The 27,029-nt window shown below is 36.3% G+C and overlaps 1 protein-coding gene across 4 annotated transcripts in view; it reads right to left on the reverse strand.

The window, feature by feature from the left end:
• TPST1 (tyrosylprotein sulfotransferase 1) overlaps positions 1 to 27,029 on the reverse strand; it is a 185,289-nt gene that overhangs the window by 134,955 nt on the left and 23,305 nt on the right. Inside the window, exon 2 of one of the 4 annotated variants that reach the window (XM_077141036.1) lies at positions 24,639 to 24,720. The exons of 1 other annotated variant lie outside the window; for it this stretch is intronic. The gene's annotated coding sequence lies outside the window, so the exon portion shown is untranslated. 2 more of the 4 variants (XM_077141039.1, XM_077141040.1) reach the window with 2 other exon arrangements.

Consider the following 27,029-nt stretch of genomic DNA (forward strand, 5'->3'; position numbering starts at 1 on the left):
TGTTTGAGCACGTATTACCATTGTGCCAGGCACTGCGCCATATAGCTGCAACAAGGTGCATAAGGTGAGAAGAGATTGAGATTCAAAGAAAATTAGCTGGTGTATGAAAAGACTGCAAAGGGGAAAAAAGCATAAATTAAAATAATTTGCAGCAATACAGTGTTGAACTAACTATGCAGAAACTATGTAAGAAAGTAAACAAGGAAGAGAAAAGACAGCAGAAGATAGTATGAGGACAGAGAATCAAGATTTGCCCTAAAATAATAAAAAACATTTTGGCTGAAGAAAGTAAAACTATACTACAAGTATCAAAGAAGAAAACTTTCTTGAACTAGGAAAAAAGACCAGTCTATGGATGTAAGAACCTACATTTCAACCAAACAAATAACAACAGACCCAATCTGGACACATCCTGGAAACTTCAAGCAGTATAAAAGAAACAAATCTGCAGGCTTCAAAACAGATAAAGCTGGCCTTAGATATCTCCACAACGTTAAACACTAGAAAACAATGGGAAAAGGCAACAGAACCTTGAGGACAATATGTTTTATCCCAAACATTCTATAACCAGCCAAGTTATCATTCACATTACAAGCCATGTTTGTACATGCAGGGATACACAAAAAATAACATATCACTTGTTATTTCTTTCCTTAAAAAAAAAATTATTCAACATCATCCAAATGAACCAAAAATAAAACTGCCAGGCCAGAGTAATGAGGGGAAAGATGCTCTACTAGAGACTAAAGCATATTTATAAAACTCCAAAAATATACTTGATACTACATAAACATTAATAGTAAGATCTGTAGAACCGAACAGATGGTCTAAAAAAGACAAAAATGGAATATCAAAGACAACAAATTGTACTTGGAAACACACAAGAAAATACATCAAAGATTCAGAACTCAATATCCTTGAACAGTGAGATTATGAATTGTTGTGGTTTCTTTATACAATCAAACCTCATTATTCACGGATTCTATATTCAAGAATTTGTTCACTCACTAAAATTTATTTGTGTCCCCAAAGTCAATACCTGCAGCGCTTTCACAGTCATCTGCAGACATCCACGGACATGCAAAGAGAGGTGAAAATTTTGAGTTCATCTGATGCCCAGCAAAGGTCAAACAAGGCAACACACTGCCATCTTATTTCAACTCTCATACTGCAAACAAGTGTTCTTTTGTGATACATTTAGCACCATATATTACATATTTTTTTGCTTGTTGTTGGTCACCACACATAGTGGTAAAGTTTGGTCTACTGTTACTAAGCGCAAGAAGGCTGTGATGTGCCTTACAAAGAAAATACGTGACAGATAAGCTTCATTCATGCATGGGTTCTACTGCTACAAGCTGTGACTTCAATGTTAATGAATCAGCCACATATCTTACATAAGGTGTCTTTAGACAAAAACAGGGTTATGCATTGATCAGTTACCACAAGTGTGACCAGAGGTTTGAAGGAACCTAACCCTGTATTTCCCTAGGGGCAAGGGGGTTCAGTTTTTGCAGATTTAGTATTTGTGGCTACTTTATAGAATATAACTATGGTGAATAACAAGAACTGACTGTACTTTACTTCTCAAATTTGCATTTACCAACATATGTTACTTTTCTAACTGGGAAAAAGATAAACAATATTTAAAAAAATAACATTAACAGCCTCTGTAAAATAATGATGTTTAGGCTAAGATCTGAAAAATAAGTAGGAACCAGGTAAAATGAAGACATTTCATGCAAAAAGAAAAATTTACAAAAGCCCTGTAATGGGAAGATATTTCTTCATCTTGTCTAATTCTATTAGCCAATTAAATAATAGCAGTGAGGACTTCCAGTTGACAAACAGAGTGGCATTAGATGCTCAAGGGTCCTGTTCTCCCACATAATCTTTGAACAACTAGCAAATACTGGGAACACCATCTTCCTGAAAACTCTAGAAAACAGTTAAAGGGGTATAGTAACTGGAATGACTGCCAAATCAAGAAAATGGAGGTGTAAAAGTGGTAGAAGAAGCTCAGGGCACCTTGCTGACCCATCTCCATCACTTCCCCAGCACATTCTATGCTCTGGAAGGAACAGAGTAAACTCCTATGCACATACTGGGGTGTCTGTATGTCAGTGTCAATTTATCAAATAGCAATCTGAAATACTAAGCCAAGAAACTCATCACTGGTTCCCTCTAAGAACTTAGCCTGTAGGCAGAAGCAACTTACAGACAGCTAAAGCAGAAAAAGAAACATTTAGGTCAAAGCAGCCTGGAGAAAAAGGATTACTGGCTTTAAAAGATACAACAGGGCACTTAGGAAGTGGGGAAGACTATTTCATATAGAGCAGAGGGGACATTTGGATTCTTGTGAATGGGAAAATTCCTAAAACAATGAGAGAACAGAAATCCAGGACATGACACAGGTTCAGAAAGGACAGAGAGGATACTGAATTTCACTTCTACCTTAGGAAGATGTTGATAGAGAGGCTAAATACTGAAGGAGAACACCAGACAATGCAGAGACAACATGTAAAGGCAGTGAAAGGTATTTTTATATAGTTCTTTTAAAAATTTTGTTAGCTTCTGGCACTCAAGGAAATATCTATCATAACACTACTTAAGTTTATATCTTAAGGAATAGACAAAAAAGGGATGAAATCCCAGAGTTAACACATTAAAGCAGTAAAAAGCTCATTGTGTGAACAAAAGATTACAAGATACACAAAGAAACAGGAAATGGCCCATCCAGGCTTTGGACATACCAGAAAACCATTTTTAAATGATTTTAAATATGCTCAAAGAGATAAAAGAAAACACAGAGAAAGAACTAAAAGATAGCAGGAAAAAATGAATGCACAGTATAGAATATCGACAAATGCGCAGAAATTTTATAAAGGAACAAAATAGAAATACTGGCGCTGAAGACCATAATAGAAGTAAAAAAAATTCATAGGGGGTTTCAATAGCAGATTAGAGCTTGCGGAAAAAAGAATCAGTAAACTCAAAGACATGACACTTGAAATGATTCAGAATGAGGAACAGAAAAAAAAAAGAATAAAATAAAGTAAACAGAGCCTGGCACACCTGTGGGAAACATCAAGAGTACCAATGTACACATATGAGAAGGTTAAGAGATAAAGGGGAAGAAAGAATATTCAAAGAAATAATATCAGAAAGCTTCCCAAATTTAACAAAAGACATGAATATACACATTCAAGAAGCCCAACAAATACTAAATGGGATAATCTCAAAGAGAACCATACCCAAACACATAGTAGTCAAACTGTCAAACGTCAAGTACAAAGTGAGTATAATGAAAGCTACAAAATGAAAGTAATGTGTTAAGTACAAGGGATCCTAAATAAAATTAAATGCCAATTTCTCATCAGAAACCATGGAGTCCAGAAGGTAGTGGGGAAAATATTTAAAGTGTTAAAAGAAAACACTTGCCAACCAAGAATTTTATACCCAGCAAGACTGTCTTAAAAATTAAGGAGAGATTAAGACAGTCCCAGATAAACAAAAGCTGAGGGAGTTCATCACCACTATCTCTACTCTACAAGCAATGCTAAAGGGGTTTCCTTAAACTGAAAGGAAATGATACTAGATAATGGATCAAAGAGGCATAAAGAAATAAAGATTTATGATAAAGGTAACCATGGATAATTTAAAATGCCTGTACTATTATTTTGCATTTTTTGGTATTTAACTTCACTTTTAACTAAATACAAGTTCTAAAATACAAATACATAAAAAGTAGTAATAAATCAATGGTTTGGGGCATACAGTGTATAAAGAAATAATTTGAAGCAATAAAACAAAAAGGTAGGGGGATGGGGGGTATAAAAAGGGTTTGTTTGTTACGAAATTAAGTTGGAATCATTTCAAACGTAATTGTTACAGATTCAGGAAGTTAAATTCCATAGTAACCAAGAAGAAAATATCTGAAAAATACATACAGACAGAAATGAGAAGAGACTAAAAATAGTATTCTATCAAAAATAAAACAAATATGATGGTAGGAATTAAACAAAGAAGTGAGAGACAAAAAAAGGTATAAGATTTACAAAACCCAAATAGCAAAATGGTACAAGAACGTCCTGCTTTATCAGTAGTTACTCAACATGTAAATAGATTAAACTCACCAGTCAAAAGGCAGAAACCAGCAGTATGGATTAAAACCATGACCCAACTATATGCTGTTTACAAAATACTCTCATTAAATTCAAAGACATGTGTAGGTTTAAAGTGAAAAGATAGAAATTGTAAAACTAATCAAAAGAGTACTGGGACCACAATACTACCAGGTGCAACTAATTGGGAGAGAGGGACAACTGATAAGAGATAGTTCTGATTTGATATTTGTGAGACTGTGTTTGTCAGTTAGTTGTCTCTATGGACCAACGAAAATTGTTTAAAACAGTCAGAGAGAGCTGCTGACTGTACAACCAAGTGAGGATACTGTAAAACATGGCTTGTGACTTTGGACATTATCTATAATGCCCAATAGAGGAAGCCAAAGGTACAATGACTGAGAAGCAAAATGGTGAATTCTGATACATTTATAAGACGGAATATGGTGTGGCTACAAAAAGGAAGGCCATTGTGCTTGTTTGAAAGGATGTATGTACCCTAGAAAAGCCATGTTTTAATCCTAATCCCATTTTGTAAAGGCAACCATTTCTTCTAATACCTATTCAGTATTGTATGTTTGAAACTGTAATTAGATCATCTCCCTGGAGATGTGACTTAGGGAGTCACATCTTGATGTGATCTTGAGTGATCAAGACTGGTTGTTAAAATGGATTATGTGGAAACGTGTCTCCATGCATTAGGGTGGGTCTTGATTAGTTAACTAGAATCCTATAAAAGAGGAAACATTTTGGAGAAAGGAAGGTTCAGAGAGAGCAAAGCAGAATGACATCGCCATAAGAAGCAGAGTCCAACAGCCAGCAACCTTTGGAGAGGAAGAAGGAAAATGCCTCCCGGGGAGCCTCATGAAACAGGAAGCCAGGAGAGGAAGCTAGCAGATGACACCACGTTCGCCATGTGTCCTTCCAGATGAGAGAGAAACCCTGACTGTGTTCACCATGTGCCTTTTCATATGAAAGAGAAGCTATGACTGTGTTTACCATGTGCCCTTCCACCTGAGAGAGAAACCCTGAACTTCATTGGCCTTCTTGAACCAAGGTATCGTTCCCTGGATGCCTTTGATTGGACATTTCTATATACTTGTTTTAACTGGGACATTTCCTCGGCCTTAAAACTGTAAACTAGCAACTTATTAAATTCCCCTTTTTAAAAGCCATTCCGTTTCTGGTATATTGCATTCCAGCAGCCAGCAAACTAGAACAGTCACCAAGGGGCACAAACTAAACTGAATAAATCTTTAGGACAATGTGCTGTGCAAAACAAGCCAAAAGCAAAAGAACAAATATGTTAAAGTCTCTCTCAGAAAATACTTAGATGGTAGCAGCTACACTTAGTTTGACATTCTAAGTGTATTTCTAGATTCTGAGACACTAATATGTGTATCAGCAGATATTTCCCCCGAACTGTGAGTAGCTCTGTGACACCTAAGACCCAGAAATGGAGTGCTGCAGCATAGCTATACCAAAAAAATAGATCAGGCCTCAATAAGAGATAAAAACAAAGACAATCTTGTTGGGACTAATGTACATCAGAATACAGGGTAAAAGATGATAGTGGATGTGCTCTAGACCTTCATCTACTGTATGAGACCAAAGACAGAGAGGTTTATTATCTCTAGAACCTAATTCCTCTGTGACACACAATCTAAATCGACCTGCCTGGATAACTAACTTAAACAACCCAGACTCTTGGAGTCTAGAACAGTAACAAGTCCTTGAAATTCTGTCTAGTTTAATGTAATACCCAGGTATATCTAAATACTAAAATTTTCCCATGCTATCAAAAATAACTAATCTGTTGTGGCACAATTGCTTATAGCGTTCCCTCAAAAATCATCTTATTTCTGTGAGGACCAATTTTTAGTTTTGCTGATGCTATTGTTTTTCTATTCTCTATTTCATCTCTACTCTAACCTTCATTTTCTTTGTTCTACCAGCTTTGAGTTTAGTTTGCTCTTCTTTTTGTATTTCCTTAAGATGTAAAATTATGTTGATTTGAGATTATTCTTTTTCAATATAGGTATTTGTGGCTACAAATTTCTCTATTACCACTGTTAGCGGGCATCCTGTAAGCTATGTTGTGTATTCATTTTTGGATATCTCAAAGTATTTTCCAACTTCCCTCATGATTTCATCTGTGACCCACTGATTGATTATCTAGTTGGATTTCCACATGTCTGTGGAACTTTCCAGTTTCCCTTCTGCTACTGATTTCTAATTTCATTGCACTTTGGTAAAAAAAGATACTGATTAGTGTTTTTATATATGTTTGAGGGTAAAAAATGGCCTATTTTGTGAATATTACACACACACTTGAAGAATGAATATTCCTCTGGATCTAGTTGGTTTATAGTGTTGTTCAAGTTCGTATTTCCTTACTGATAATCTGCCTAGTTTTTCTATTCACTTGTGAAAGCAAGATATTGAATTCTCAATTTATTATTGTTGAACTGTCTATTCTGACTTCAAATCTGTCACTTTTTTCCTCCATATAATTTGGTGCTTTGCTGTTCCTTGCATGTTTATAATTTTATATGTACTTGATAGATTGATCCTTTTCTAGATATATACGTTGTCTTTTGTAATTATGTTTGCTTTAATTTTATCTGTTACTCTGGTCAGCCTAAATTTTTATTTTTATTATCATTATTATTTGCATGCCTTATCTCTAATGTTTTCTATTCCGTAACTTTCAATCTCTCTGGGCCCTTGGATCTAAAGCGGGTCTCTTACAGGCAAATAATGGTTGCAACTTCTCCTATATATTATGTCAAGCTCTGCTCTAATTATATAATTACTTTAAATGAAAAAGTATTAAAACAACTAATTAGAGAAGAGATTGGCATAATGGATAAAATTACTTGCAATTAAAAACTTAAAACTTACATCTTATTTGTTTTATAAGTATTTTTGGTTATTTAATTCCTCCATTAATGCTTTAATTGATATTTTGTAGTGTACCATTTTCAGTCCCATCTCATTCCAGTTTTTTCTTTAACACTATTGAATTAATTTATAACTTAAAGGACAATTATAAAAATAATACCAACATACACCCCTTCTTCTCATATCCTGGTCCACTCTATTTCTTTTCATTTTGCCACATATGCTGTTCCTTCTTTCTTCTTCCCTTCCTCCTTTCTTCCCTCCCTCCCCCCTCCTAAATATTTGAGAGTAGATTGAATATACCATGCTCCTTGAACATAATACTTCCATGTACATATCTGAAGAACTAGGATATTCTCTAATGTCCTGCCTTATGTACAGTTAACAAGTTGAAGACATTTTACATTGTTAGGAGGCATATTCTGTATTCCAATTTTTTCTTGTCCCAATAAAGTCTTTTCGAGTCTTTCTCCATTATTAGAGCTGATATAAGTTCATGTACTGCATTTATTTGTCATTCTGTTTTTGTTCTTTTTCTAATTGTGGAAACATGTATACAACATGCACGTTACCATCTCAACCATTCCAGAGAATGCCATTCACTGGGATTAATTACAATGATAGTGTTGTGCTATGCTTACCACCATCATTACCAGAACTTTCCCATCACCCTAAACTGAAATCCTGTACCCATCATACATTAACTACCTGTTGCCCCTTTACCCTACCCCAGGTAAGCTGTAATATACTGTCTCTGAGCTTGCTTATTTCAAATGAGTATAATCATGAAATATGTCTCTTTGTATCTGACATTTCATTCTTGTGAGGTCTTCTAGTTTATCCATGTTGTAGCATGTGTCAGGACTTATTCTTTTTACAGCTGAATAATATTACATTGTAGGTATCACATTTTTTATCTACTTCTGTCAATGAATACTTGGGTTGGTTTCATCTTTTGGCTATTATGAAAACACTGCTATGAGTACCACTGTACAACTCCTTTTGAGTTCCTCCTCTTCCATTCTCTTTGGAATATATCCAAAAGGAGAATGCCAGGTCATGTGACAGTTGTACATTTTTTGGGGGGGATCCTGCAAACTGTTTTCTACTGTGGTTACATCATTTTATATTTCCAGCAACAATGTACAAAGGTTTCTAATTCTCCGCACCTTTGCTATTATTTATATTATATGTGCTGTTATTCATATTGTATTTTTAAATATTTTTTAATTAGCTAATATAAATGAATGAGGTGCTGTATTTCATTGTGTTTTCTTACAAACTTGTTCTTGTGGTATTATTCATACTACTCAAAATTTCCTATCTAATACTCTTAGATAGATATTTCAATTGGCTCAGTTACATTCATGATGCTGTGCTACCACCACCAATAACCATTATTGCAACTTCTTCGTGACATCAAACAGAAACCCTGAAGCCATTAAGCAATCACTCCTTCCTCTCCTCACATCTGGTAATTTGGTAACATAGCAGCCTTTGGTCTCTATGCAATTTCCTTCTTTTTAGTTATTTTGTATTAATATCTACCTACAATATTTGTCATTTTGTCTCTGGCTTATTTTACACAATATATCATATTCATGGCATGTATCACAATTTTTTTCACTTGCACAGCTAAATATTATTCCATTCTGTATATAATATTTTTGTTTACTTACTAATCTGTTAAAGGACACTTGGGTTGTTTCCACCTTTTGTCTACTATGAACAATGCTGCTATAGACACTGGTACACAATTATCTCTTTGAGTACCTGCCTTGAGTTCTTTTGAGTATATTACCAAGTAGGATTCCTGGGTCATATGGAAATTTTATTTTCCTGTGTAACTGTCAAACTGGGTTCCACAGTCTCTGTACCATTTTACAATGCCAGTAGCTATAATATCAGGATTCCTGTTTCTCTTTTCTTTCTATTTATTTACCAACATTTAACAATTTTTGCTTTGTTAGTAATAGCCACCTCATGGATGTAAAGTGCTATTTTATTGTGCTTTTGATTTACATTTCTCTGATAACCAATGATGTTAAATATCTTTTCTTGTTTTATTGGCTATTTGTAACTTCTTTGGAAAAATTCTACTTAAATCACTAATAAAGCCATATTATCCTGGGGGGAATAAAGAATGTATGTGCTTGTACATTGTTGTATCAATAAAAATTTTTAAAAATGTTAAAAAAAAAAGTTTTGGCAGAGTCCCTTGAGAGTCAAAAAGGAAAAAAAAGAAAAGGAACTATTTAATTTTCCTACCTGGGAAACTGCGGGCACCCTCTCAACCACTGGGAACTCCCAGGAACATAGGCCAAGTCCCTGATTTTGAGGTTTGCCCTTAAGAAAATCATATCTCTAGTGAAGAAACTAAGACTATCTATAATGAGGCATAAGAGCTGCTTCCAGGAAATGTCTTTTGCTGCTCAGATGTGGCCTCTCTCTCTCTCGCTAAGCCCAATTCTGAAAGGAAAATCATTACCCTCCCACTATGTTGGACATGACATTCAGGGGGTGAAAGCCTCCCAGACAATGTGGGGTGTGACTCTCAGGGGTGAGTCTGGCCCTGGTACTGTGGGATCGACAACACCTTCCTGACAAAAATGAGGAAAAGAAGTATAATAAAATAAGGCATAAGTGGCTAAAGAGATAAAATAGAATTAAGAAGCTTTTCTGGAGGATACTCTTACGTAAGCTTCAATTAGACAGTACTAATTGCCATGGTTTGCTAAACCCCAACCAACATCACTCCAAGAACACTTAGGGCTCAAACTGAAATTCTATAAAAGGTTCATGTACTGTAGGATATGAGATTTTGTTGGTTTGTCCAGAGTGATGCCCCCGATGAATCCCAGAGTGATTTGATCAGTGACTGGAAAAGTATTTGCAAGCCCCCTTCGGGGAATGGTGAGAGTGGGGAGAAACTCAACTTCCCCAAGTTGAATTCTTGATATTCTCACAAGCAGTGTGGACAACCAAAGCTATAGGCTGAGCCCCCAGTCTTGGGGTTTGTTCATATGAAACTTAACCCCACAAAGGATAGGTCAAGTCTACTTAAATCTAGGCCTAAGAGTCACCCCCAAGAGAGCCTCTTTTGTTGCTCAGATGTGGCCTCTCTCTCCAGCCAACATGACGAGCAGTCTCACCACCCTCCCCCTCTCTGCATGGGACATGACTCCTAGGGGTGTGGACCTTCCTGTCAATGTGGGACAGAGATCCTGGAATGAGCTGATACTCAGATCAAAGGACTGAGAAAAACCCTAGAATGAGCTGAGACTTAACATCAAGGGATTGAGAGAACCTTCTCTACCAAAGGGGGAAGAGTGAACTGAGACTAAGTGTCAATGGCTGAGAGATTCCAAACAGAGTCAAGAGGTCATCCCAGAGGTTATTCTTATGCATTAAGTCGATATCACCTTGTTGTTCAAGACGTAGTGGAGAGACTGGAGGGAACTGCCTGAAAATGTAGAGCTGTGTTCCAGTAGCCATGTTTCTTGAAGATGATTGAACAATGATATAGCTTTCACAATCAGACTCTGTGAACGTGAAAACCTTATGTCTGATGCTTCTTTTAGTTACTATATCAACAGAAGAGTTGAACATATGGAATAAAAATAAATAATGGGGGGAACAAATGTTAAAATAAATTTAGTTTGAAATGCTAGTGTTAAATGAAAGCGAGGGATAAGGGGTATGGCATGTATAATTTTTTTTCTGTTTTCGTTTATTTCTTTTTCTGTTGTCTTTTTATTTCTTTTTCTAAATCGATGCAAGTGTTCTAAGAAATGATGAATATGCAACTATGTGATGATATTAAGAATTACTGATTTATATGTAGAATGGAATGATATCTTAATGTTTTGTTTGTTAATTTTTTTTAATTAATAAAAAAAGTTAAAAAAAAAAAAAGGTTCATGTACTAACTTTGCTTTCCTAGAACCTATAATATACAGAGGGTTCCTAGGTCAGATAAATCCTGAAATCCAGAGGGAGGACAAGCCTCTCCAAGATTATCAGTTAATTACATCCCCCTATCTTTAGTATCAATACCCCTTTTCTCAACATGAAAAAGTCAGAATGGCCATTACCTAAAGACTCCTATAGATTGGGAGATGGATCAGAGGAGGAGGAGCTATAACAAAGAACATAGGATTTAACAAATGAGCCTGACTGCTGAATCACTGTATTAATGTTTCTTCTAGCCTCTAATGTTTTGAAGCAGCTAGAAAGAAAAAACTCAAATAGCAGAATGGTAACCCATAACAAACTCTAAATCTGTTCTGTAACTACTTGTTGAAGTGTACTTTGAAAATTATTGCTTTTTCTCTTTTTCTTTGTATATACATATATTTCAAAAAATTTTAAATATATATTAATAAAGGAGTACTATGGCAGCTATACTAATATCAGATAAAATAAAACATATAAAAACCATTACAAGAGACAAAGACAAAATATATTAATAAAAGGGTCAATCCACCACATAAAAAAATAATAATCATAAACATTTACCCACTAAACAAAAGTACCCCAATATACATGAGGCAAACACTGACAAATTGAAAGGAGAAATAGACAACTCTAATGTAATAGTTGGAGACTCGAATATACCACTTTATCAATTATAGGACATGAAGAAAGAAGATTAATTAGTAAATACAAGAATCAAATGATATTATAAACCAATTAGTCCTAACAGATCTATAGAACTTACAGAACAATTCACCTAACAGCTACTTCAGATTGCTGGGGGCCAGCTCTGAGGACAACCACTGTTCCAAATCATCGCAGACAAAAACAAAAAAGGAGTCTTAAAAAGGAAAGACCTGAGAGGAGATTGGGCAAGATGCAGCACAGGCGTTTAGGTTGCCGTTTAGAGCAACTAGTAAGTAGGCAGGAACTGTCTGGAAAAACAGTCTGGCAGACTTCCACGATCAGAGGCATACTGTACACCATCCTGGAGCAGATGAGGGGTCAATAACACAGTAGAGATCTGTAAGTAAACTTTCATGCCATGGAAGCAGGTGCCCCTCCCCCAAAGGCACAGCAGCATATTTCGGAATCTTCCCTGGTGGAAAACAGAAGTTCTTTTTACTAGGAGTAAGGGAAACAGAGCACAACCAAACTCCAACTGCAGGTGTCATTAACAAATTCGGACTGCTGAATACAAGCTTCAAACATAGATAAATCTATGGACAAATACAAGAGAAAGCAGGTCTCTCCCCAGCAGCAAGGAGGTGGGATTGAGAAAATATAATAAGGCTTTTAGAGTTGGATTAAAGAAAACAGTTGGCAGTCTCACTTTTCAGCCCTGCCTGAGGAAAGGAAGGACCTAAGGAATGCATGAGAGGCAAAGTAACTAATCAGATGAAGGAGGTAATTCCCTAAAGGGTATATCATCCCCTGCCCCAAAGAAAGAGAGGGGCAAGGATCAGCACAAGCAGTGACTGTTGTTTTCAAGAATTCAAACCCCAGAAGCTGGGAATCAGAAACACTTTAAGCTCACCTTCAACCTCAGCCTCTACCTCAACCACAACCCTCAGAGACAGGGTCTGCTGAGAATTAAAGGCACTATACCATTTTATGTCAGTGGGAAGCAGTGCGCTAATAAGCACCATCTTCTGGGCAGGACAGGATAAGCATGGAATGAAGAGGCTTTACAGGAAAGACTGGAATTCTTCTGGAGCTCATCTACAGGGAACCCTGATACTGACTGCATCCATTTCCTGAGCCCTGGGCCAGTCTTCTCTGGAAAAAATCTGACTGGGGTTGATCTGATGTGGGAGACACTCCTCTCAGAGCCAGACCTCCAGGCAAAAGTTGCTAAAGGTAAGGAATGGGAATTTATACATATTAATATAATGCATATAGAGGCAAAAAGAAAACAAACAGCAAATCAACAATCCCTGCAGAGGAAAATGGAAGAGGGAGATTTCTCCTGGGAGCTCGCAACTGCACACATAGGTAAAACAAAAACAAACAAACAAACAAAAAACAGCAATCTGAAAAACTTCCATATAGTCAGGGCAGGAAATAGAAAAATAAGAGCTAAAACATTCTGAACAGTTAAACAGAAGCTATGCCAGAGGTCTAGGATAAGTTGAAACAAATGGAAAAGAACAGATAGAAAAAATACCCAAACAATAAGAAAACCCTAGCCAAAGAAGAAAATTACCTCCAAAATAAACAATTCAAGAAAATCAGATACCCAGACACCAACAAAAAAAATCACAAATCATACTAAGAAGCACTAAGATATGGGCCAGTCAAAGGAACAACTTTATCTCATTATTCAAATAAGATAAAGAAGCCAAAACAACTAAAGATGTTCAAACTGTCTAAATCTATTCAATGAGATCAAGAAAAATGTGGTAAAAGAGCAGAGGATATAAAAAAGACACTGGGTGACTATACAAAAGAACTTGAAACCTTGCAAAAAAAATTGTAGAGATTATGGGAATGAAAGGAACAGAAGAAATGGGAAAAAAATGTTACATACAACAGCAGATCTGCACACACTAGAAGACAGGACATATGAAATCCTACACAGAAAATAAAAGATGTGGAAAAATACGAGCAGGGTCTCAAGGAATTAAAGGATAACATGAAGCATGCAAAAATATGTGTTATGGGTATCCCAGAAAGAGAAGAGACAGGAAAAGGGGCAGAAAGACTAATGGAGGAAACACTGAAAATTTTCCAACTCCTATGAAACACATAAAATTTCAGGTCTAGGAAATGCAGCATATGCCAAACAGAATAAATTCACATAGACCTACACCAAGACACTTACTACTTAGATTGTCAAATGTCAAAGACACAGAGAATTCTGAAGGCAGCAAGAGAAAAACAATCCATCATATACAAAGAAAGCTTGATAAGACTAACTGAAGATTTCTCACAGAAACCATGGATGCAAGGAAGCAGTTGTATAATATATTTAAGATTTTGAAAGAGAAAAGATGCCAACCATGAATTCTGTATAGGCCAAAAAATATCTTCTAAAAGAAATGGGAGTTTAAAATATAAACAGATAGACACTGAAAGGGTTTGTGAACTAGAGACCTGCTCAACAAGAAAAATCTAATGGGACTACAATAGGCAGACTGGAAAAGACAGAAGAAAGAAATATGGAGAAAAGTGTAGAAAAGATTATCAGCAAAGGTATTGAGAAGAATAAAGAGAGAGAGAAAACAAAGATGTGACATGTAAAAATCCAAAAGACAAAATGGTTAAAGAAAGTACTGCCTTTATATTTATAGTAAGGCAGTAAATGTTAATGGATTAAATTCTCCACAAGAAAACACAGACAAGAATGGATTAAAAACCAGGATTCATCCATATACTGTCTACAACACACTCACTTTAGACCCAAGGACAAAAATGGGTTGAAAGTGAAAGGTTAGAAAAATGTTATTTCATGCAAACAACAGGAAAGAGCAGGGGAAACTATACTAATATCAGACAAATTACATTTCAAATGTAAAAACAATTCAAAGAGACAAAGAAGGACACTTTTGTAATTAAAAAAAAAGACAATTCATCAAAAAAAAAAAAAAATACATGGGCCAAACACTGATACACTGAAGAGAGAAGTAGATGCCTCTACAATAATAGTTGTAGGCTTCAATACACCACTCTCATCAACAGATAGAACATCTAGACAAATAATCAATAAGAAAATAGAGATCTTAACTAATATGATGAACAAACTAGACTTAACAGACATTTACAGAACACTGTACCCCACAAAAGCAGGATATATATTTTTCTCAAGTGCTCATAGATCATTCTCCCGGATAGACAACATATTGGGTCACAAAGCAAGTCTCAATAAATTTTAAAAGACTGAATTTATACAAAATACTTCTTTGGGTCATAGTGAAATGAAAGTGGAAATAGTAACAGGAGGAAAGGAGAAAAAAATCACAAATATATGGAGGGAAAACAATGTACTCTTAACAAATGGATCAAGGAAGAAATTATAAATCACTACATATATTTAGGCAATTGAAAATAAGAACACAACATATCAAAATTTCTGGGATGTAGCAAAATTGGTGCTAAGAGGGAAATACGCCTCTATTTTAAAAGAAGAGCAAAAATCAAGGAATTAACAGCACACCTGGAGGAGCCAGAGAAAGAACAGCAAACTAACCCCAAAGCAACAAAAGGAAAGAAAGAAAAAAGATGTGCAAAAATCAGTAACATTTCTACATACAAGCAATGGCCTAGCTGAGGAGTCAGTTAAGGAAAAAAATTCCATTCAAAATAGCAATTAAATGAATCAAATACTTAGGAATAAACTTAACTAGGGACATAAAGAACTTGTACACAGAAAACTACATTAACATCGCTAAAAGAAATCAAAGGAGATCTAAATAGGTGGAAAGACATTTCCCACTCATGAATAGAAAGGCTAAATATAGTTAAGATGTCAATTCTCCCCAAGTTGATCTACAGATTCAATACAGAACCAATGAAAATTCCAACAACCTACTTTGAAGATTTGGAAAAACTATCAAATTCATCTGAAAGGGAAAGAGACCCCGAATAGCTAAAGGCATCCTAAAAGAGAACGAAGTGGGAGGATTAACAATTTCTGACTTTAAACCCTATTATAAAGCCACAGTGGTCAAATCAGCATGGCACTGGCACAAAGAGAAGTATTGACCAATGGAATTGAATCTGGAGTGCAGAAATAGACCACCAAATCCATGGTCAACTGATTTCTGACCAAGGCCCCCAAATACTCTGAACTGGGACAAAATAGTCTTTTTAATAATTCATCATGGAAGAGCTGGATATCAACAGCCAAGAGAATGAAAGAGGACCCCTATCTTACACCCTAAACAAGAATTAACTCAAAGTGGATCAAACACCTAAATATAAGAACTAGCACCATAAACCTTCTAAAAGAAAATGTAGGGAAGTATCTTCAAGACCTAGTAATAGGAGGTAGCTTCCTAAACTTTAAACCCAAAGCACAAGCAACAAAAGAAAAAATAGATAAATGGGAACTCCTCAAAATGCTTCTGCACCTCAAAAGACTTTGTCAAAAAGGTGAAGAGGCAGTTAATTCAATGGGAGAAAATATTTGGAAATTACATATCAGAAAAAGGTTTGATTTCCTGTATATACAAAGAAATCACACAACTCAACAACAAAGAACAAAATTCAATGAGAAATTTTGATATGCTGTGTTATTTTCATTTGTCTGAATATATGTAGTGATTTATAATTTCTTCCTTGATCCATTTGTTAAGAGTGCATTGTTTTCCCTCCATATATTGGTGATTTTTTTCTCCTTTCCTCCTGTTACTGATTTCCACTTTCGTTTCACTATGACCCAAAGAAGTATTTTGTATAAATTCAGTCTTTTAAAATTTATTGAGACTTGCTTTGTGACCCAATATGTTGTCTATCCGGGAGAATGATCTATGAGCACTTGAGAAAAATATATATCCTGCTTTTGTGAGGTACAGTGTTCTGTAAATGTCTGTTAAGTCTAGTTTGTAAATGGGCTAAAGACATTAATAGGTATTTTTCTGAAGAGCAAATACAGATGGCACAAAATGAAGAGATGCTCATTTTCACCGTCTATAAGGGAAATGCAGATCAAGACTACAATGAGATACCACCTCATACCTATAAGTATGGCTGCTATTAAACAAACAGGAAACTATAAATGTTGGAGATGATGTGGAGAAACTGGGACACTTATGCACCGCTGGTGGAAATGCATAATGGTGCAGCCACTATGGAAGACTGTTTGGTGGTTCCTTAGGAAACTACATATCAAGTTGTCCCATGACCCAGCAATAGTACTACTCCGTATATACCTAGAAGAGCTGAAAGCAACAACACAAACAGATATTTGCACACCGATGATCGTAGCAGCATTATTCACAATCGCCAAAAGATGGAAACAAACCAAATACCTATCAACAGGCGAGTGGATTAACAAAATGTGGCATATACATACGATGGAGTATTATACTACAGGAAGAAAAAATGATATCCTGAAGCACATGACAAGACGAATGAGCCTTGAGAACATAATGCTGAGTGAAGTTAGCCACACATAAAAGGATAGATACTGTATAAGTCCACTTTTATGACCAGCATAAAGGTATAATCAGAAGTTTGTAATACGGAAGATAGGGGCTTAGAGATACACAGAAGCTAGAGATGACTGAACCTACAGGACATTTGGTGAGGCAAAATAAGCCAGAAACCAAAATTGTATGGTCTCCTTTAGAAAACATTTATAAGAAAACAGGGGCCTAGTTTGTAAGCTCTTATACACATAGTGTGGAGTGGTAATTATTATTTCTGGATTTTGAGATGCTGTTTTCCCATGTATCACCTGTTATTTTGAGTTAGAAACGAAGATCATCAGGACAGGATTGAGGTGGTTCAGAACACAGGAGTAAGGAGGACATTGTCTATGTTTTAAAACTGTACCTACTCTTTGAGACTAAAAGGAGCAAAGGCTTATTTTGTCCAGAACCTGGATTTTCTGTGGCAGTCTGGCTCAGCCTGTCTGGCTAGCTCATTTGAACAACTGAAACACAGGGAGCCCAGAATGGGAATGAGGGCCTTTGATCCCATATGGCTTGGTGTAATGCCTAGATACATCCTAGAATATATTAGGCAGATAATCAAAAGGTATTGGCGGAGTCCTTTGGAGGATGGGAGAAAGAACGTGGAACTATTAAACTTTAGCATCAGGGATGCTGTGTCAAACATTAGGGACACCCAGGTTGGTGGGCCAAGCCTTTCATCTTGAAGCTTGCTCTTATGAAGCTTATGTAGATGGTGAAGAAGCTTAGCCTGCCTGTAGGTATGCCTGAGAGTTGCTTCTCAAGGACCTCTTTCATTGCTCAGATGTGGCCTCACTCTCTCTAAGCTCAACTCTGTAAGTGAAATCATTGTCCTCTCCGCTGCGTGGGAAGTGACATCCAGGGGTGAAAGTCTCCCTGGCGACATGGGAGACGGCTCCCGGGGATAGGTCCAGCCCCGGCACCGTGGGATCAACACCTCCATCCTGGCCAAAGGGGAGAACAGAAGTGTAACAATAAAGTATCAGTGGCTGAGAGAGTTCAAGTAGAGCTGAAGGGCTGCTCTGGAGGTCACTCTTACGCAAGTTTCAATTAGACATTGCTACCTATCATAACTTTCCAAACCCCAACCAGGACCATTTCAGCCAATCCTAAAGAATATCTAGGGCAATATATAGAATTCTACAAAGATTCCATGCACTGGGGTAACTTTCCAGAAACCTACAACTTTCAGATGGGTCCTTGGACCAGATTAGTCCTGAAACCTAGAGGGCCCAGCCTCTCCAGAACATCAGATAGTTTCATCTTCCTATCCCATATTATCGACAGTCCCTCCAACATGAAAGATCAAAGGGGATGGTGGAGTAACACAGAGAAGGTAGGGTTTAGCAAATGAATATGATTGCTGAATCATTATATTGGTACTTATTTTAGTCTCTAGTATCTTAGAGCAGCTAGAAGTAAAAACTGAAAATTGTGGAATTGTAATAAAAAAATACCAAACTATGAAATCTGTTCTACAACTAATTGTTGTGCTGTGCTTTGAAATGTATTGCTTTTTTATACATTTATTATTTTGCACACACACAAAAAGTCAATTGTGATGATAAAAAAATATAGCTTCCTATATTCTGGAGTAGCTTGAAGGAAAAAATCTTAGATGAAGGTATGGTAACCCAAGACAAACTCTGGGATCTGTTCGATAACTACTTGTTGAAGAGTAGTTTTGAAAACTACTGCTTTTTTCTTTCTTTGCTTTGTATGTATGTTATATTTTACAGTAAAAAAGTTAAAAACAGTCAATCAATGATGCTGGTATAATTACATAGCCATGCCTTTGTCACCACAATCTATATGTAGACATTTCCTTTTCTTCCCCAAAGAATCCCATACCCCTCCCCCATATCTACTGTTTGTTGACATTTAATTTTGGCATAATGCCTTTGTTACACTCAGTGGAAGCACATTACAATGTTACTGCTGACTACACACCCTAGCTTGCACTGATTGTATTTTTTCCTGCATACCACCCCATTTTCAACACTTTGGAATCCACTTGTTCTTCCTTATACAAAAACATCCTAATATTCATACATTTAATCACCATCATTGTCCACTCCAGGCATTCCTAAATTATACCATCTCAGTCTTTATTCTTCTTCCTTCTGGTGTCACATGTGCACCCAGCCTGGCTTCATCAACCATACCCATATTCAGCTTCATTTGGTGTACTTATATTATTGTGCTACCATCAGATAATATTGTGCTATCCACTTCCGGATTTTTAGAATCGGTCCTGTTGCATATTCTGTACTCCTTCAGCACTAAACGCCCGATGTGTACCTTCTTTCTATCTCCTGACAGCCTGTATCCTTAACTTTAATTCTCAAAGTTCACTCATATCCATACAGTATGTGTCATTTTTTTTCTGGCTAATTTCACTCAGCATAATGTCCTCAAGGTTCATCCAGAGTTTTTACATGCTTCAAGATTTTATTCTGTCTTACACCTACGTAATAGCCATTGTACGTATGTACCACAGCTTGTTTAGCTACTCGTTAGTTGATGGACATTTGGGCTGCTCCCATCTATTGGCAATATATGCCTTTTCTTTTTTGTTTGGTGTGTGGTCCGGGAATCGAACCCAGGTCTCCTGCATGAAAGGCAAGCATCCTACCACTGAACCACCTGTGCACCCCTACTGGCAATCTAAGTAATGCTGCTATAAAGTGTGCAAATGTCTATTTGTGTCCATGCCTTCAATTCCTCTGAATGTAAACCTACTAATGGGACTGCTGGATCATATAGAAATTCTGTACTTAAATTCCTGAGGAACCACCAAACTGCCTTTCAAAGCAGTTTGTACCATTTTACATTCCCACAAACAGTGGATGAGTGTGCCTCTTTCTCCACATCCTCTCCAGCACTTGTTGTTTTCTGTATTTTTTACAAACACCACTAAAGTAGATGCAAGATGATATCTCATTGTGGTTTTGATTTGTACTTCCCTAATAGCCAGGAAAGTTGAGCATCTTTTCATACGCCTTTTAGCCATTCCTATTTCCTCTTCTAAGAAGTGTCTGTTCATGTTTTTTGCCCATTTTTAAACTGGCCTGTTTGTCTTTTTGTTGTTGAGGTGAAGAATCACTTTATACATTCTGGATACTAACGCCTTATCTGATATGAGGTTCCCAAATATTGTCTTGCATTGTGTAGACCACCTTTTTCTTTTCTGATAAACTCATTTGATATACAAAAGGGTATAATTTTGAGGAACTCCCATTTACCTACTTCTTTTTTCAAGTGTCTTGCTTTGGGTGTAAGGTCTCAGAAAACGCCTCCAATTACAAGATTTATAAGATGTTTCCCTACATTTTCTTCTAAAATTTTTATGATCTTAGCTCTAATGTTTAGGTCTTTGATCCAGTTTGAGTTAATTTTTGTATAGGATATAAGATATGGATCCTCTTTCATTTTTTTGCATATGGATATCCAATTCTCCAAACACCATTTATTGAAGAGGTTACTCTGTCCCAGTTGAACTGGCTTGAACATCTTATGAAAGATCAATTGTCCATATATGAGTGGGTCTATTTCTGTACACTCATTTTGATTCCATTGGTCAGTATATCTATATTTGTGTCAGTACCATGCTATTTTGACATCTGTTGCTTTGTAATATGCTTTGAACTCAGGTAGTGTGAGACCTCCCACTTCATTTTTCTTTCTCGAGAAAGCTATTTGGGGCACCCTTCTATTCCAAATAAATTTGGTTATTGGTTTTCCTATTTCCACAAACAATGTTGTTTGGATTTTAACTGGTATTGTACTGAATCAATTTGAGTAGAATTGACATCTTAACTATATTTAATCTTCTGTACTGGTTTTAGGGGATTTACATACCCTAGAAAAGCCATGTTTTAATCCTAATCAATGTTGTGGGAGCAACAGTTTCTTCTAATACCTATTCAGTACTGTATGTTGAAAACTTTAATTAGCTTATCTTGATGGAGATGGGATTCAATCAAATGTGAGTATTAAACTTGATTAGGTGGATCTCCACCCATTCCTGCTGGGTCTTGATTGGTTTTACTGGAATCCTTTAAAAGAAAGAGCACTTTGGAAAAAGCTAGAGAACAACAAGAGAGAAACCCATGAGATCCTGAGAGAGCAGCAAGAAAGAAGGCCAAGAGATTCAGAGAAAGCAAAGAATGACAACAGAACACTGCAGAACCATGGAGCAGAGAGTCCACCAGCCAGCAACATCTGGAGATGAAGAAGGAAAACACGTCCTGGGGAGCTGGAGAGGAAGCTAGCAGATGATGCCGTGTTTGCCATGTGTCCTTCCAGCTGAGAGAGAAACCCTGATCATGTTTGCCATGTGCCTTTCCACTTGAGAGAGAAACCCTGAACTTCATCAGCTTTCTTGAATCAAGGTATCTTTCCCTGGATGCCTTAGATTGGACATTTCTATAGACTTGCTTTAATTGGGACATTTCCACGACCTAAAAACTATTAACTTCCAATTTATTAAATTTCCCTTCTTAAAAGCAGTTGAGTTTCTGGTGTATTGCATTCCAGCAGCTAGCAAACTAGAACAGTCTTCCAATCCATGAACACAGTATGCCCTTTCATTTATTTAGGGCTATCCAAGATTTCTTTTAGCAATTTCTTGCAGTTTTCCATGTATATGTCTTTTGTATCCTTGGTTAAATTTATTCCTAAATATTTTGATTATTTTGTTTGCTATTGTACATGTAATTTTTTTTATTTCCTCCTCAGATTGCTCATAGCATTGATCTTGTACCCTACAATTTTGCTGAACTCATTTATTAGCTTTAATAGTTTTGCTGTAGATCTTTCGGGATTTTAGACATATAGTATCATGTCATCTGCAGAGAGAGTTTTATTTCTTCCTTTCCAATTTGGATGCCTTTTATTTCCTTCTCTTGTCTAATTGCTCTGGCTAGAACTTGCAGCACAATGTTGAATAACAATGGTAACAGCGAGCATCTTGTCTTGTTCTGATCTCAGAGGGAAAGCTTTCAGTCTTTCCCCATTGAGGATGATGTTAGCTGTGGGTCCTTCATATATTCCCTTTACAATATTGAGGACGTTCCCTTCTATTCCTATCCTTTTTTTTTTTTTTTTTTTTTAACATGGGCAGGCACTGGGAATTGAACCCGGGTCCTTGGGCATGGCAGGCAAGCACTCTTACCTGCTGAGCCACCGTGGCCCGCCCACTATTCCTATCCTTTGAAGTATTTTCATAAAGAAGGATGTTGAAGAGGCTGCTTTGTCGCAGGTGGGTAGGCTTGACTGCCTTATCAAAGATCGATTGTCCATAGATGAGAGGGTCAATTTCTGAATATTCAATTCAATTCCACTGGTCATTATTTCTATATTTATGCCAGTGCCATGCTGTTTTGACCACTGTAGCTTTGTAATATCCTTTAAACTCAGGTAGTGTCAGACCTCCCACTTCATTTTTCTTTCCCAAGATATTTTTAGCTATTCTGGGCACCCTGCCCTTCCAAATAAATGTGGTTATTGATTTTTCTATTTCTGCAAAGAAAGTTGTCAGAATTTTAATTTAAAGGAAAAGGTAATCAACTTCCCTACCTATTAAGAAAATACAAATCAAAACCACAAAGAGATATCATCTCAAATCTACCAGAATGGCAATTATTTAAAAAAAAAAAAAAAAACAGAAAATTGCAAGTGCTAGAGAAGCTGAGGAGAAACAGGTGTATTTATTCCCTTCTGGTGGGAATGTAGAATGGTGCAGTTGTTCCGGAAAGTAGTTTGGCAGTTCCTCAGGAATCTAAGTTTAGAATTGCCATACAATCCTGCAATCACATTATTAGGTATATATCTGGAAGTACTGAAAGCACAGACATGAATAGACCTTGGAACACCATATTTATAGTGGCATTACTCACGACTGTCAAAGATGGACACAGCCCACAGACAAATGGATAAACAAACTGTGGTATACACATATAATGGAATATTACACAGCTGTAAGATGGAATAAATTTATGACATATGCAACAATGTGGATGAAACTTAAGGATACTATGTTGCATAAAATAAGCCAGAAACAAAAGGACAAATTATGCATCATCTCACTAATATGAAGTATAATGTGCAAACTCTGAGAGTTGAAGTTGAGAACATAGGTTATCAGGAGATAGAAAGTTGTAGAAATTGGGCATTTGATGCTGAAAGAATACAGAATGTTCAACAGAGTTGCTTGTAAAGACACAGAAATGGCTAGCATAATACTGTGAGATGGTAGCACTAATACTTTAAGTATAATGAACAAAGCTGAGTGAATGTATAGTTGAAAGAGGAAGGTTGGGGGCACATTTGAATCCAGAAGGAAAGATAAGGGATAAAAACTGAGACTATATAACTTAGCAAAACCTAGAGTGGACAATGATGGTGATTAAATGTACATATGTAAGAAAGTTTTAACATGAGGGAAAACAAAAGAACGTCACCATTGCAAGGTGTTAAAAATGGGATGATATATGGAAAAAATACAATTAATGCAAACTAAGGTCTATGGTTAATTGTAACATTGTAGTGATCTTTCATTAATTGTAACAAAGGCCATATATCAAAGCTAAATGCTAATAAGAGGGGATATAAGGGAGAGGTGTGGGATTCTTGGTGGTGGTGTTTTTTTTTTTTTTTTCCTTTTATATTCCTCTTCTCTCTTTGTGGAAGAAATGGAAATGCTCTCATACAGACTGTGGTCATAAATGCACAACTATGTAATTATACCAAGAGCCACTGAAATTGAACACTTAGGATGTATTGTATGGTATATGAAAAAACTGCTTAAAAAAATAAATAGAAATATACCCATGCTGGAGAAAATGCGGAGAGATACACCTATTTACTATGGGGAAGTAGAACAGTGCAGACCTCTGGAGGGCAGTGTGGTAGTTTCACAGGAGGCTAAGTATAGGGTTGCCATATGATCCTGCAAGCCCATTATTAGGTATATTTGGAAGAAGTGAAAACAAAGGCATGAACAGACATTTGCACACTGGTGCTTAAAGTGACATTATCCATGATTTACAATGGATGGAGGAGGCCTAAACATACATCAAGTGACAAATGGGAAGGTGAATTGGTGTATACATATGATGAAATACTGAGCAGCTGCAGGAAGTAATGAAATTGTGCTGCATGAAACTAGGTGAATGCTCCTTGTAGACATTATGTTGACTGAAATAAGCCAGAAAGAAGAAGACAAATATTGTATGGTTTCACTGATATAAACTAATTATAAGAAGCAAATTCTGAGAACTGAATGTGAGAGTATAGGTTATCAGAGGCTTGAAAGTCAGCATAGATTGGGCAATCAATGATTAAGGAACGTTCAATAAGGCTCACTGTAAAGGTTCCTAGATAGTAAGCTCTTAAAGCAGTCACATCTATTTCTGAGTTTTAACTGTTAACTTCTAAAATCTAAGGTGCTGTGCTTTTTCTGTATAACCTGTTAGTTACTTGGAACGTGGGGTACCTGTCTGACACCTGAGGCACAGAGTTAAGAGTTTTGCAGCTCTGAACATCAGCAATGCTCCATGCAGCAACAGTTAAAGAAGCTGAAAAAGAAATCAGACTTCAATTAGAGATATGAATGAGATGGACCTAATTAGGACTAAGGTAAATCAGAAAACAGGGTAAAGAATGATATTGCCTGTATTTTAAAACTTCAACTTCTATGTGTGACCAAAGGAAGTGGTGTTTCTTTAGTGTGTGACCAAAGGAAGTGGTGTTTCTTTAGTCCAAACTTTAAATTTTCTTAGCATACTATCTAATTTTAACTTATCAGGTCAGTTTATTTAAACAACATAATTTCATGGAACCTAGAATATGGAATGAGATATTTTTATTTTGTACAGGTTAAGGTAATACCCTGATACAGAAAATAAAAAAATATTTGCAAAGTCCCCTTGAGGAACTGGGGGATCATGTGGAACTAATAACCTTCCCTACATGAGGAATTCCTGATGTCTCAAGCATTAGGGACTCCCAATTTAATAAGCCAAGCCCTCCATCTTGAGCCTTGCCCTTACGAAACTTAAATCTGCAATGGCAAAGCTAAGTCTACTTAGTAGGGGAGTAAGTGTCACTGGCAACATGAGACATGACTCCCAGGGATAAGTCTGGCCCTAGCATCTTGCGACTGAGAATGACTTGCTGACAAAAGGGGGTGAACGAAACAGAACAAAATAAAGTTTCAGTGGCTAAGAGATTTCAAATAGACTTGAGAAGTCATTCTGGAGTTACTCTTACACAAGCTTCAGCCAGATAATGCAAATTGCCACACTTGCCAAGCCAGAAACAACAGTATTCCTGAAAACCCCCCCAAAATATCCTGGGCTCTATGTAAGACTCTATATGTTTTACCTATTTTTTCAGAAATGGTAGGCTTCCAGATTGTTCCTATGCCAGACAAACCCTCAAACCCAGAGGTATCAGTCAGTCCAAGAACATCCACCAGGCTCATACCTCTACCCCAAAAGGTCAACACCCCTCACCAGCATGAAGAGGTTAAAATGGTTATTGTCCAGATATATATATGAAGATTGAGAGAATGACTAAATGAGAGGGAAGAGGTGTAACAAAGAAATTCAGATTTAACAAATGATTATGACTACTCACTCATGATACAGATATTTCTTTTTAGTTTTTAGTGTATTAGAATAGCTAGAAGGAAATACTGGGAATTGCTGAGCTGTAATCCAGTAACCTTGATCTTTGATAATGATTACATAGGTATATGGCAAAAAAAAAAAGTCAGTTTCCATGTTTGTATGGATATACTTTCTATGTTTTATCTGTTCCACTGATCTATATATCTATTTCTGACAATACTACACTGTTTTAATTAACTTACCTTTATTGTATGCCTTTAAATTGTGCAGAATGCAATACCAGGGGTGAATAAGGGAAGGGATAAGGGATATGCGATATTTGGGGTTTTCTTTTTTTCTTATTACTTCTTTTTCTGGAGTAATGCAAATGTTCTAAGATTTATCATGGTAATGAATGCACAATGATGTGATGATACCATGAAATAGTCATTGTATAATTTGGATGGTTGTGACTGCATTTGTAAAAAAAAGGCAGGACCTGTTTTGTTCTCTTTGAAACCCTTTCCTTTTGCCATTTGATGGCAAAAAATAGTTTGGAAAAATTAAAAATTCACAGCTGCAGCACTCAACAACAACAACAAAATACCTTCTAATTCTAGAGAGTAGGGAACTAGATTTCCAGTTACAACAACATAACACTAAGAGTATCCAGCTACAATAAAAAATTACAAACAAAGAAACAGGAAAGTATGGCCCAATCACAGAAATAAAATAATTTGCCAGAAGCCATCTCTGAGGAAGCTCATACTTTGGAACTATTAGTCAGAGACTTTAAATCAACTGTCTTAAATACGTTCAATAATCTAAAGGAGTTCATAATACAAAAAATTACAGGAAATTAGAAAGACATTGCCTGAATCAAATAAAGAGATGAAATTATAAAAACAAACCCAAAAAAATTTTTTAAGCTACAAAGAATAGCAACTGAAATGAAAAAAAAAGTCCTCATTAAAAAGATTTAACAACAAATTTGAACAGTCTACAAACCTGACAACAAAACAACTGAAATAATCCAGTGTGGGAAACAAAAGGAAAAAAAATTAACAGAGTCTGAGAGATCTGTGAGGCACCAATAAGCATACCAACACATGCATCTCTGAAGACCAAATGGGAAAAAAGAGATTAAAAGGGGCAGAAAAAGTATTTGAAGAAATTTTTTTAAATAAATAAAAGAAATGATGGCTAAGGGAGATGCAAGGATAGCTCAGTGGTAGAATTCTCACCTGCCATGCTGGAAACCTGGGTTCAATTCC

The sequence above is a fragment of the Tamandua tetradactyla genome, chromosome 23, assembly GCF_023851605.1.
Source record: "Tamandua tetradactyla isolate mTamTet1 chromosome 23, mTamTet1.pri, whole genome shotgun sequence".
Taxonomy (NCBI): domain Eukaryota; kingdom Metazoa; phylum Chordata; class Mammalia; order Pilosa; family Myrmecophagidae; genus Tamandua; species Tamandua tetradactyla.